This window comes from Vanellus vanellus, assembly GCF_965231255.1.
Source record: "Vanellus vanellus genome assembly, chromosome: Z".
Lineage (NCBI taxonomy): Eukaryota > Metazoa > Chordata > Aves > Charadriiformes > Charadriidae > Vanellus > Vanellus vanellus.
Genome location: NC_138908.1, coordinates 85145845 through 85158689, shown reverse-complemented (window position 1 = coordinate 85158689; position 12845 = coordinate 85145845). Strand labels below are relative to the sequence as shown.

At 46.8% G+C, this 12845-nt stretch overlaps 1 protein-coding gene across 1 annotated transcript in view; it reads left to right on the top strand.

Annotated features, from left to right (window-relative positions):
• The first annotated feature begins 206 nt into the window (after window positions 1–206).
• The window catches only part of HDHD2 (haloacid dehalogenase like hydrolase domain containing 2), a 105430-nt gene continuing 92791 nt past the window's right edge, over window positions 207–12845 (top strand). Inside the window, exon 1 of the mRNA XM_082497926.1 lies at window positions 207–216. The gene's annotated coding sequence lies outside the window, so the exon portion shown is untranslated. The remainder of the gene's footprint in view (window positions 217–12845) is intronic.

Here is a 12845-nt window from a genome sequence, read left to right as displayed (position 1 = left end):
AATATCACTGTCTAATCTTTTTTGTACTTATTTATTTTGCAGCGAGAAACTAGTGTTATAAACACCCCTACTGTCAAAACTTGTCATCCTCATTACCTCAAGGCGGGCTCCATCTCAGTTATTCTAATTTCATAGTTTCTCGAATTTACAGCCGCTGGAAATTGAGTACAAAATCCATTATCATTTGTATATTTTAATTATGCAAATGAGGCAGCTCAGCTGCTCTGGCCGGGACCTGCAGGGATGCCTAACTTCAGTCTGGGTGATTACAATTTATCCAGTCGAGTCACTTTAATTGTAACAAGCTAATTACATTGTTCCATTTGGCTTTAACAAAAGAAAAGGAGACGGAAGACGCTTAATGGCAAAGGGCCGGCGTTACGCCGCGTCTCCCCGGCGAGCGCGAGGCGGGCAAGGCGAACCGCGGCCCCGCACACCTGCGGAGGGGACAGGGTGGTTTTGGGGAGTGGGGTGTCCGCCCCGGGAAGGATGGCAGGGGAAGCTGGACCATCAGCCCAGGAGAAACACGGGAGAGGGATGTTGGCTGTGCTTGGCCATCGCCAGGTTGGCCATCGCCAGGTTGGCCGAGGGCAAACCATCCCCGGCAGCCGAGGGATGCCGAGGGGGAGAGTGGTACCCTACCCTGCCTCCATCACCCCAACCATCCCCGAGCACCTTCCGATAGGGAATTTAACAGAGGCACATCTCAGCCTCAGTTAAGGTCTCAAGGACAGTTGGTATAGTCGCTAGGTATCAACTCTTCATCTCCGTCGTAAGAAATATTATCTGCATTTATAGGCATTTCATTCAGGTATTAAAAAAAAAAAAAAAAAAGAAGAAAAAACCCTTACCACCTCCAGCAGCCCAGATCAGCAATTACTTTCTCAGACCCACAATAAATGCTCAGTACCTAAATTAAATACCCAGGAGAGATGTAATATGGCTGCCCACACCTTCACGGAGGCCGTTAATAAATAATTACTTCTCTTGCACTGGCCATCTGAGGATCTCAAAACCTTTTGTAAGTATTAATGAATGAAACCTCGGTGTGAGAGAGCAGAGGCATATTCTCTTCAGCTCTTTATAAATGGGGAATGAAGGTGCAGAGAGGCAAAACAGCTGTAGGGGTTTCAAAGGAAGAGCTGGATTTAGTCCAACCAAGTCACAGGCGCTTGTTTAGCCAGACACCTCCCGCTCCTCGCTTATATCCCGTGAGCCACAGCTTGAAGACCATCCTTTAGATCAGATCCTACCCCTAATCCGCACAGCTCTTCCAAGCAGGTTCCACAGTCTCCTGTGCTGGCAGTGGCCATCGGTTTCCTCCAAGCCTCCTCCCCCAGGAGTGGAAGGAGATCATCAGCTCCTGAACGTGGGAGAACATCTCAGCTCAGGGCTTGTCTGGGGTCTTGCATGAAGAAGGTATTGTGCAAGGGACTGAGCCGACAATGAAGTGCAGCTGAATGCCAATCCCTGCCTAGATGCTGGGGAAATCATTTGGTTTTTCACAGCCCAGTGTTAGCTGGATGGCTGTATCAGAGAAAACAAATTTGAGGACAGCAGCTCAACCAATGAGTGAAAATTTGCATGCATGTGGGATCTGAAGTTCATTTATGAAAAACCACCTTGTTGGCCTCAAAAGCACCCCAAGCAGAGAGCCAGCACAAGATTTCAGTCCATGACAGCAGAGCAACTCCAACCTTGCAGTGTAGCGGCTGTGCTGCCCATGTGCCCTGGGTGAGCTCCATGTCCTCCCTCCTGGTCTTCATGGTCACTGTGGATCAGGACTGGTGGCTCTAACGATGGGCACCACTGTGAGACCTCCAGCATCTCTGCTGAAACGTGTGAAAGGGTCGTGCCTCTTCTTCTGATGTTAGCACCTACCTGCCCTCGGGAAAACACCTCCCCTCTTCAAAGTCTCTGCCTGACGACTGTGGGATTAACTGGAGAAGAGAATAATCATTCCTTGGCAGAGAAGAGATGAAAGAACCACATAGATCTTTTCCCTCCCTAGTTGCTAGGGATGTGCATTATTATTGTTATTGTTATTTCCTTTGATACACAGCATTCAATTTATTTCCTTCGGCACACGTTTATGGCGCTCCAAGGAGTGTTCCAGGAGCTCTGCTTTTCCAGCGCATCCAGTTCGCCAGCGTCCTTTGTGCCAGTGCCGCTACGTTGGAGGGGACGAGGGGCAGAGGAGAGGAAAGGGGAGTGATCCCTCCCAAAGAGACACTTGCCCTTGGCCACGTGCACAGATGCTGGAGAGACGGAAGCCTGGGCACTGCTGGCGTTATCCCCAGGTGAGCGTCCGTGGGGTCCCGTTCGGTACAGCAGCAGTAACCACCATCTTGCTGCATTCCCTTGTCGGCCACCAAACCATGGCAGGGAAAGGAAATTGAACGCATTAAACACACACACAGATGCCTCTGTGCTGTTGCCCTGCTCAGGAGGGGAGGAAGGAGCCTCTATTAATTTTTTTTTTCCTATTGTGCCTTTACCAAATGCAATCATTTAATCATTAAAAAGGGGGGGGGGGGGAGGGTAGAGAAGCATGATGAGGGATGGCGGCAGCTACTGTAATATCCACGCAGTGAGTCTCCGGGAGCAAAGCATAGAAACAGGCTGCCACTCTCGTACAGCGCTGGGTGCTGGTGACAGCCACGCTCACCACGGCTTGTTTGTGCCTCCCTCCCGCCCCCCCAAGGAGCTCCCCGACCTCCCTGCACCTAGGGGCTCCCACCCTCCTCCAGCGCCCCACATTTGGGGGCCACGCCAGGTCTCTGGGCAGCCTAGTTAGGATTCAGCAGCTCTTTCAGGTGGATCTTCTCCACCACCTAGCTGATTTTGGCTAGGCAGCCTGGGCACCCCAGTGTTTTTTAATATTGCAGCTCTAGCACTGAGGGACCGTGCAGTCGCCATGTGGCTGTGCCTCCACAGTCGCAGCAATCCCAGCAACAGGCGTAGCGAGGACCTGCTGATGGTTCTCCTGGCAGCAAGGGGTTAAGGAAGAGCTGCCACCCCTGGACGTGCGCCAGGGCTCCCGCAGTGCACTCCCACCACCGCATAGGCTTTTGAAGCCCAGGCTCGGCCGGGCTCTCTCAAGAGGTCAGGTTTCAGTGGACAATCCCAAATTGCTGTATCAGCCCCTGTGCTCTGAGCTTAGCAGCGTGAAGGGGTAAGTGCCAGCCTGGTGCACCGGAAAGAGCACAAGAACAGGCATTGCTGGGTTGGACCAAAAGCCTTGCCCAGAGTCCTGTCTCAAAATGTGGTCATAAAGACATGCCCAGAGGGAAGCATGCATGCCTCCACCAAGGGCTCTCCTGCTCCCCAGCCATCTCCTGGGCAGGATGTAATTTCTCTGCCCTCCGTAGCACACTGTGGAAATCTCCCTCACATTTTTCAGTCCCCTGTTGAGCACTCGTAAAGCTTTAGCACCAGCTAATAATACAACATATGGTTTCTCACATGTAGAAGACAACCAAGTGAACAGAAAAGCCAGAACATACAAAGCATACAAGTCCGGGGAAGCATGGGAAGGCATCAAACAACTAGCAGTATATAAAAAACTGGTATATACTAGCAATACATAACCAGGGATGGGTAGCCTGGGAGGTATATAGAGGAATCATTCGAGCAGCCAGGGATCGGGTTAGACAAGCTAAAGCCCAGATAGAACTAAATCTGGCCAGGGACATCAAGACAAACAAAAAATCCTTCTTTAAGTATGTCAGCGAGAAAAGAAAGACTGGGGAAAGTGTGGGCCCCCTCCAGAAGGAAACGCAAGAACTGGTTACCTGGGACAGAGACAGAGCTGAGGTACTCAATGACTTTTTTGCCTCAGTCTTCACTGGCAAGGACTGCAGCCACACTGCCCATGACGCAGAATGCAAAGGCGGGGATTGGGAAAATGGGGAACCGCCCACTGTAGGTGAAGATCAAGTGCGAGACCACATGAGGAATCTGAAGATGCACAAGTCCATGCAACCTGATGAGATACATCCACGGCTCCTGAGGGAACTGGCAGATGAAGTCGCTAAGCCACTAGCCTTCATATTTGAGAAGTCGTGGAGGTCTGGTGAGGTTCCTGAAGACTGGAAAAAGGGAAACATAACCCCTATTTTCAAAAAGGGAAACAAGGAAGACCCAGGGAACTACAGGCCAGTCAGTCTCACCTCTAGTGCCTGGCAAGATCATGGAGCAGATCCTCCTGGAAACCCTGCTGAGGCACATAGAAAACAAGGAGGTGATTGGTGACAGCCAGCATGGCTTCACCAAGGGCAAGTCATGCCTGACAAATTTGGTGGCCTTCTACGAAGGGGTTACAGTGGCAGTGGACAAGGGAAGACCAACTGATGTCATCTACTTGGGTTTGTGAAAGGTGTTTGACACTGTCCTACATGATATCCTGGTCTCTAAATTGAAGAGACATGGATTCAACAAATGGACCACTCGGTGGATAAAGAACTGGCAGGACAGTCGCACTCAAAGAGTTGCAGTCAACGGCTCAATGTCCAAGGGGAGACCGGGGATGAGTGGCGTTCCTCAGGGGTCAGTACTGGGACCTGTACTGTTCAACATCTTTGTCGGTGACATGGACACTGGAGTTGAGTGCACCCTCAGCAAGTTTGCTGATGATACCAAGGTGTTTGGCGAGGTAGACACGCTGGAGGGGACAGATGCCATCCAGAGGGACTTGGACAGGCTGGAGAGGTGGGCTCAAGCCAACCTCATGCAGTTCAACAAGGCCAAGTGCAAGGTCCTACAGCTGGGTTGGGGCAATCCCAAGCACAAATCCAGGCTGGACGGGGAATGGCTGGAGAGCAGCCCTGAGGCGAAGGACCTGGGTGTGCTGATTGATGAGAAGCTCAACATGAGGCAGCAGTTTGCGATCACAGCTCAGAAGGCCAACCGTATCCTGGGCTGCATCAGAAGAAGCGTGGCCAACAGGTCAAAGGAGGTGATTCTGCCCCTCTACTCCACTCACCTCAGACCCCACCTGGAGTACTGCATCCAGCTCTGGAGTCCCCAACATAAGAAGGACATGGACCTGCTGGAGCGTGTCCAGAGGAGAGCCATGAGGATGATCCGAGGGCTGGAGCACCTCTCCTATGAGGAGAGGCTGAAGAAGTTGGGGGTGTTCAGCCTGGAGAAGAGAAGGCTCCGGGGAGATCTTATTGTGGCCTTCCAGTCCCTAAAACGGGCCTACAGGAGAGCTGGGGAAGGACTTTTTACTAGGGCATGTAGTGATAGGATGAAGATGAATGGCTTTAAACTGGAAGAGGGCAGGTTCAGGTTAAACATTAGGAAGAAATTTTTCACTCTGAGGGTGATAAGGTGGTGGAACAGGTTGCCCAGAGAGGTTGTTGAGGCCCCATCCCTGGAGGTGTTCAAAGCCAGGCTGGACGTGGCGTTGGGCAACCTGGTCTAGTGGGAGGTCTCCCTGTCTATGGCAGGGGGGTTGGAACTCAATGATCTTCAAAGTTCTTTCCAACCTAAACCATTCTATGATTCTATGATTCTATATCATTTGTAGCCTTGTATCATTCATAACACACACTTTCAATTCAAACAGGGATGAGACCCTTCCTACATTAAATCTTTAACCCAGGCCACCTGAGTGAGCCTGTATTCAAAGCACGTGTAAGCACAAGCATGAGGACAATATGGTATGTGTATGTACATGGTATGTACATGTATAAGTAATCATATAGAGCACCTTCTGTAAGTGCCAAACGGGTGCTGAGCTGGGTACCTATGGTACACAACAATGGAGATGGAAGCTAAAGAAAAGCAAGAATTATCCTATTATTCACCATCCATTCTTTGATCAACAGTTGCAAGGGGAAAGCTGTAGGCATCCACTCACCCTTGTATGCACTTTTCCTCCCCTTTCACATTCCTAATTTTCTACAAAATCTTAAGGACCCTTGCCAATACAAACTAAAAAACTCCACATTAACCTACTGCAGTGTTCAAAAGTTTAAAAAAAAAAAAAAAAAGGTAGCATTTCTGACATTTTTCCGGCCCCTCCAGCAGACAGGTAGAGCATCTTCATATCATGCTGGATCTGGTGAGATGACCAGCACAACTGGTGCTGAATACATCCATGGACAGAGTTGTTGATCATCTTAAAAACTCAACTATGCCTCACTTTATGGATGACAGTCTGTATTGCCGTGAGTCTGTACACTGCTTTCCAGCATCCAGATGAAACACTACCTGAGCATTTTACTGAGACCTCCATCAGATGTTAACACAATAACCTCTCCTATGGGTTTTTAATGTTTGCTATTTCAAAGAGTGCTACCATTGACATAGGAGGTACATTTAGCTATATATTTCTAATGGTATAGGAATAAAATGCCTGGAGAAATAAATAATAATAAGCTCTTTTATAGCTTCTTATACTGGCAGATCTCAGATTAATTGAAATTATATGCCTTACGCCTGCTCATCCTCAGGACAGAGATTAAAATGGGAAATGAGCATTTATAGCTACGTAGATGAGAATACAAGGTGGGTTTTTTCTGACAGGTTAAGGTATTTGGGCATCACTTTGCTTAGAATTGCAAGTCCTGACCCAAGCCTTGTCCTTGAAGACAAGTGATACTGTTGGGATTTACATGCCATTCATTTTCCATAAGACAAACCCATAAGCACCTATGTGACATATGAAAGTGAAAATCGCTCAAGTTTTGCAATGTTCAGTGAAGGTGCTCATAAGTCATAGAATCATAGAATGGTTTGGATTGGAAGGGACTTTAAAGATCATCTAGTCCCACCCCCCTGCCATTGACAGGGACACCTCCCACCAGACCAGGTTGCTCCAAGCCCCGTCCAACCTGGCCTTGAACACCTCCAGGGATGGGGCAGCCACAGCTTCTCTGGGAAACCTGCGCCAGGGGCTCACCACACACAGAGTAAAGAATTTCTTCTTAATATCTCATCTAAATCTCCCTTCTTCCAGTTTAAAACTGTTACCCCTCATCCTATCACTCCCCTCCCTGATAAAGAGTCCCTCCACAGCTTTCCTGTAGTCCCCCTTTAGGTACTGGAAGACTTCAGACCCTTCTTCAGGCTGAACCCCCCCACCTCTCCCAGCCTGTCCTCCCAGCAGAGGGGCTCCAGCCCTCCCAGCATCTCCGGGGCCTCCTCTGGCCACACTCCAACAGGTCCACGTCCCTCTGCTGTTGGGACCCCCCGAGCTGGAGGCAGCACTGCAGGGGGGGTCTCCCCAGAGCAGAGCACAGCAGAGGGGCAGAATCCCCTCCCTCGCCCTGCTGGCCACGCAGGGATTGCCCTGACCCAGGTGCAGGATCTTGCACTTGGCCTTGTTGAACTTCATGAGGTTCACACTTTTATCATAAAGTACTTTGAGGAAAAAGTGATTTAAGGCTTAAATCCTATTACAGGCTAATAGGAACTGTGTTTCTAAATCCATTAGAGTACTGTGATACAGGGATGTCCCAAAGTAGGAGATCAACTTTCGGCCTTGCCAGAAGTGCCACCATGAGGATGGTTGGTGAAAGGCCGTCACCTTCTGCCACTGAGAGGCTTGGGCTGCATGTAAACAAGTGAGGACACAAGAAATAAGGGTGGACAGGAGATATTAAATGGAAGTGAGATGGGACAGATTTGCATTCCAGGTGGAACAGAGTTTCTTTTAAGATCTGCTACTAAAACAGCACCACTGGAAGGCAACCAATAATATTGGCACACTCACGGTGAATTAGAGTGACTGTTCCAGACACAAGAAAAACTTAGGCCAAAATTTCAGGAAAAAAAATAACATCTTTCATTTTTCAAGTGGAGTTAGAAGGCTTCAGTTTTGTTTTGTTTTGTTTTTCAGTTTTCATTTCAACTGCCTCCTTTTCATTTCAGAAGAGTATGAAAAGATGCAAAGCCAAAACAGAAATTTTATTTTGGTTCAAATATGGAAAAAAGGGGAAACTTGCTCATTTGAGTAAACCTAGGACAACGCTTTATTCAGCTTTTCAGCAGATAAGATGTCTATTCAGCTGATATCATTTCACAAGCACCATGCGTAGGTTAAAGAGAGCAGAAACATGGAATATATCTCCTGGTCCAGGCTTTTTTATTACTTTAGATAGTACAAGACACTGATCCCAATAAAGGCCTCTAGCTATGATGCATAAAGCTTGTTAAAAACATCAGAGACACTCGTATCACAAATTACCAATTTTCTCCTTAAAAATTTCTGCCATTTTCCATGTTTAAATTTTCATCTTTCAGGAAATAAAGTGATGGAAACATAGTTTCCTGAACAATACTAGTAAAAATGGTTCCCAGACTTTTGGGTTCATTTTTAAAATGTCACAATAACGGAGGTCTGAGACATACCCCTTTGCTTTTCATTTAGGTTTGGTAACAAGTTTCAGATCTCCAGAATGCAAAGGGTACTTTGGGACAGGATTATTACAGCTATAATGAACTTTTATGCACGCTCTATTCATTTTATTATGTAGCCTTACAGTAATCTATACTCATAAAATCTCAGGACTCTTCTCTCTAATGTCCTCTCTATTAATTGCTCTTTGCATCAAAAATAAAATTGCTATGGTCAATAATTTAAATTCCATCAACATTAAAAAAAAAGGCGGTGGGGGGGTGCAAGAAAATATTGAAAGCATGAAGAGAAATACCTTATTCTAAGAAATATTATTCTGGCTAATTTAGCTTATGTAGATGAACCAAAGTACTGCAATAGCAGCTCCACCTACCATATATTTTGCACTATGGTCATACTAATGTGCTTGAATATCTGCTTGATGGCTGATGTAAACATAGCATCATCCATGAATTCCAGCAGCCGCTGGAATGACCGTCGCACAGACAACAGGCACTTCACATAATTAAACAGCCAAGTAGGCAAACCCAGACAAAAGATCCATAAGTTGTCAACTCGTAAGGCTATATATCATGGCTGATATATAGCATGCCTGATGCTGTTGCCATCAGCAAAAAAGAAAAAAATAAATAAGTTGGATTTTTTTTGCTGAAGGTTTGGAGGTATGGGGGGAGGGAGAGCAAAGCATTTAAACTTCTTCATTGCTGCTGCTGATGATAACACAGATAGATCATGGGTTTTGAAATTGGGAGCCTTAATCTTTCTTCGCAGCCTCATCTTTATACCGCACCATGGGATCTCCTCTCCAGGGGCTCCTACAGGATGGACTCGCAGGATTTACGCGCACCGGTCGCGATGCCAGGGAGCATGAGGCTCCCCAGCACTGAGCCACGGCAGTGGTACCACCCACCCTCCTCTCCGAATTTTCATCAGTCACAGGAAATGCGACAGGATTGCACCAGACAATTTTTATTTAAATGAATGCCATTCCTGGGGAAAAGGAAAAACCCCGTGGAGTAGCATGAGGGCAGCAGAAACTCCTTGCAGCAGGCCCAAGCCCGCCATACAATAGACGGAGGGATGTAAATAATTGAAGAGAATCATTTTGTAATGCGCTGACCCCTGAGCGTTGCACATCAGTCATGCGGATACCGTCTCTCTCCAACCCAGCCCGCCTAGTCCTCCCCTTCTCTGCACGCACCATTAATGACCTTTTATGAGAATTAACTGATACTAACGCATCGGCTACAGATCTCCTGCATTTTTAAAAAGTTCATCTACTTGTTTGCCTGCACAGATTAGTTTTGTAAAAACAATTGTCGTGATTTAAAACAGCTGGTTATGGAAACGTCTGCGGAGCTGCTGGGTAGCATTTTCTGCCCTGTTCATGCAAAGCATTAGAGGACCGTTGAAAAAAGAAAGGTGGGATGCTGTTAAACTTGTAAAAGGAGCTAGTTATGGCAAGTCTGTTGGCAGGTTCTGAGCTGCGGAGACTCAAAGCCAGTGGGAAATTTGGTGTTTTTTTCTTTTAGTTTAGTTCAGTTTGTTGCATGCGAGTGGATAGATGAACTGAGAGGTGAATGGATGGTGAGGTGGATGGGTGAGTGGAGGAGTCTCCCAGTCCCTCCTGGGCACCCCTTACTCCAGCGGCAACGTCTGGAATGGGCTGCAGGGCAGAAGCACGGAGCAAAAAGATGCTCTCTGTCCCAAACAGCACACAGTCAAGCCTGAAAATAAAGCCATAAGCCTAAAGACCTAAGTGAAAATGAAACAGAACAACTCTGCTCACACTCCAGCTTAGAAATTCAAATCACTGTAAATGGATGAGACATTTCCAGCATTTGTGTGTTCCCTGACCATCCCAAAGGCTTTTCCCCTTCAAGATTTATTTACACACAGGAATGTAAGTGACCACGTTAGCAACAGCAACATGGTAGATATTTCTATTGCACACTGCGTGCCCGGGTCCCTCGGTTCTTTATAAGCATTAGCTAAATAGACACCACTACACAATCGGTTTTGTAGCGCTTTCTCTGGTAGGGAAGCCAAAATGTTGATGGGTAAGTAATTTATCCAAGATCCCATTCATGCGGGTAGCAGAATGAGGGCTTCTGCTTTGCAGCAAGAGGTCCCGGTGAGATGCAGATGTCCACCAGGACAGTCTCTGCAGGGGGTTGAAGGCACCTGAGGAAAAGCCACAGTGTTGTAAGAGGGAAAGGGAAGAAAATAAAAAAATAAGAGAATTTATGCTTTTGGAAGGGAAATCATGATAGCGTCATCTGCTAAAATACCTCCTTGTGCTGCCCAGCCTCTTTCAGGGACTTGGGGGAGAGGGAAGCCCAAGCCCATCCTTGCAGAGACGTCTTCTCCTGTCAAAACAGGGGGATGCTGAGACACATCCCGAGTAAAAACTCCTGTCCAGGGTGGTTTAATACTGACAGCAGATGGTCAGACAGAGTGGAAGACAAGCAGGTAGATCCACCTAAAAGGCTTACCCTCTGGGTAACTGGTTGATGTTACCTACTCTGTTTGGACCAATAACATCTTCATTTTAGAGGACAAAATTCTGGTGTAAGAAACAGGCTGCCTTTCTTTGTGCTATTAATATTAACCAAAATCGCTAGATTTATCAAGTATAAGGAGAACAAGAAGCCATTGAAGTTGTTAGTCTCTCAGGAATTAGGGGTTTGGGATGGCTTCCCACTCTTACCCTTTGTGGATTGGTCAGAGCTTCCTCTTGGAGAGGACCTTAGAAGGGGAATTATCTGGATCTTTGTTCCAAGAGAATCTCACAGATCATCACAGTGCAGCTCAGAGAAGGGGTCCCTGAATGGGCAATGGCCAAAAGCTGGTCACCCATCCTGTGGATCTAAGGATAGACACCCGCTTTGACAACACATTGGAGAAGACCATTGCAAGGTGGTGTACATTGGCTCCTGGACAACACAGGGGAGTGGAGACATTTTTTAAGTAAAATTTCTTATCAGATGACTGTCAAAGACTGGGTTTGCTTCCCAACATCCAACCATATACCTTGGTTCAGGACTCAGGGAGGGGGTTGCAGCTGAGTGTGGCAGCACAGGCAGGCTGGACACAGAGGAAGAAGGCAGAAAAAATGGGAATTACCACCTCTGAGACATAAGAAAATGATGGAGAGCTTAATGTAGTCTAGGTGAAGGCACTGGAGAATCTCCATCCAAGATATAAAGTGATAGAAAAGTAAATTAGATCTTTAATTTTACAGATTAAAAAGTGCTTTAACCTCACTAAGGTGGCAAAAACAGAACACAATTTGGAGGGAAGAATGGCTGCAGATGTAGTGCTATGATCTTAAATATAACTTGGGGTTTCCAAAGATAGACAGTGTCACTTGTGTTTAGCATATTCCTTTGATAAGAGACCTAACTTGTAGAAAAGGAAATGAAATAGGTGTCACTTATCCTTGCTTCAGAGAGGGATTAGCTGGATTAGTGAAGTTGGAGAAACTGGGGCTTAGAAAGAAAATTGTAAGGTGTTAACCTGTAGGGGAAATAAGTCTCTAGTCACAGAAGAAGTGCTGGGCTGGGGATAGTTTGTTAGTGGAGCTCCTCAGGGATGTTTTATTCAGTAGTCATATTTAAAATGTCTGTGAGTGACCTTGGTACAAAAAGTAGACATTTTCTAATGATGTTTTCTAAAAACTCAAAAGACATCGTTTTGGGGAGGACTGACATGCTCTGTAGGAGGAGTCAGGTGACCTTGAGAACGGCACTAACAGCAACCGAGTGGCAGTGCTGACAGACTAGTTAAAAAACTTCTGGTGTCTTCTGAAAATGACTGAGGAGAAAAACCTGAGTGCATTCATGACTGCTATGGTCATGAAAAAATGCAAATGAGATCAGTGTAGGAGATTTCCAGAAAGTCCTGCAAGAGTCGTTCATAGCAGGCAGTCCTGTTTTGGTGAGCATTGCAGTGCCCAACCTTCATCACCTTCCACCCTAGCCAAAGCCCAACCCAAAACCAGATGCCCAGACTTTCCTGGTCACAGAGGGGATTTGCTGTGAGCAACACACAAAAACAAAGGAGTATTCTGAGATAGTTAGTAGGGTAACAGCTCTCTTAGGAGAGAACCCAAATCGTAAGACCATGATGGGGAGAAGGGACTTCTGTGATTGGGAGGCTTTCATGGTATTCTCTTGACAGTGAAACACTAAGCCAGTGAATCCCATGTATGAATATGTGGGAAATTACACGAGGTTCCCCTTTCCTGGTTCTTTGCAAACTCAAAGAATTTTGAATTGCTCCCATTCTAATAATAAATAAATAAATCATAAAATCATAGAATGGTTTAGGTCAGAAAGGACCTTAAGGATCATCCAGTTCCAACGCCCCTGCCATGGGCAGGGACACCTCCCACCAGACCAGGTTGCTCAAAGCCCTGTCTAAACTGACCTTGAACACCTCCAGGGATGGGGCAGCCACAGCTTCTCTGGGCAAC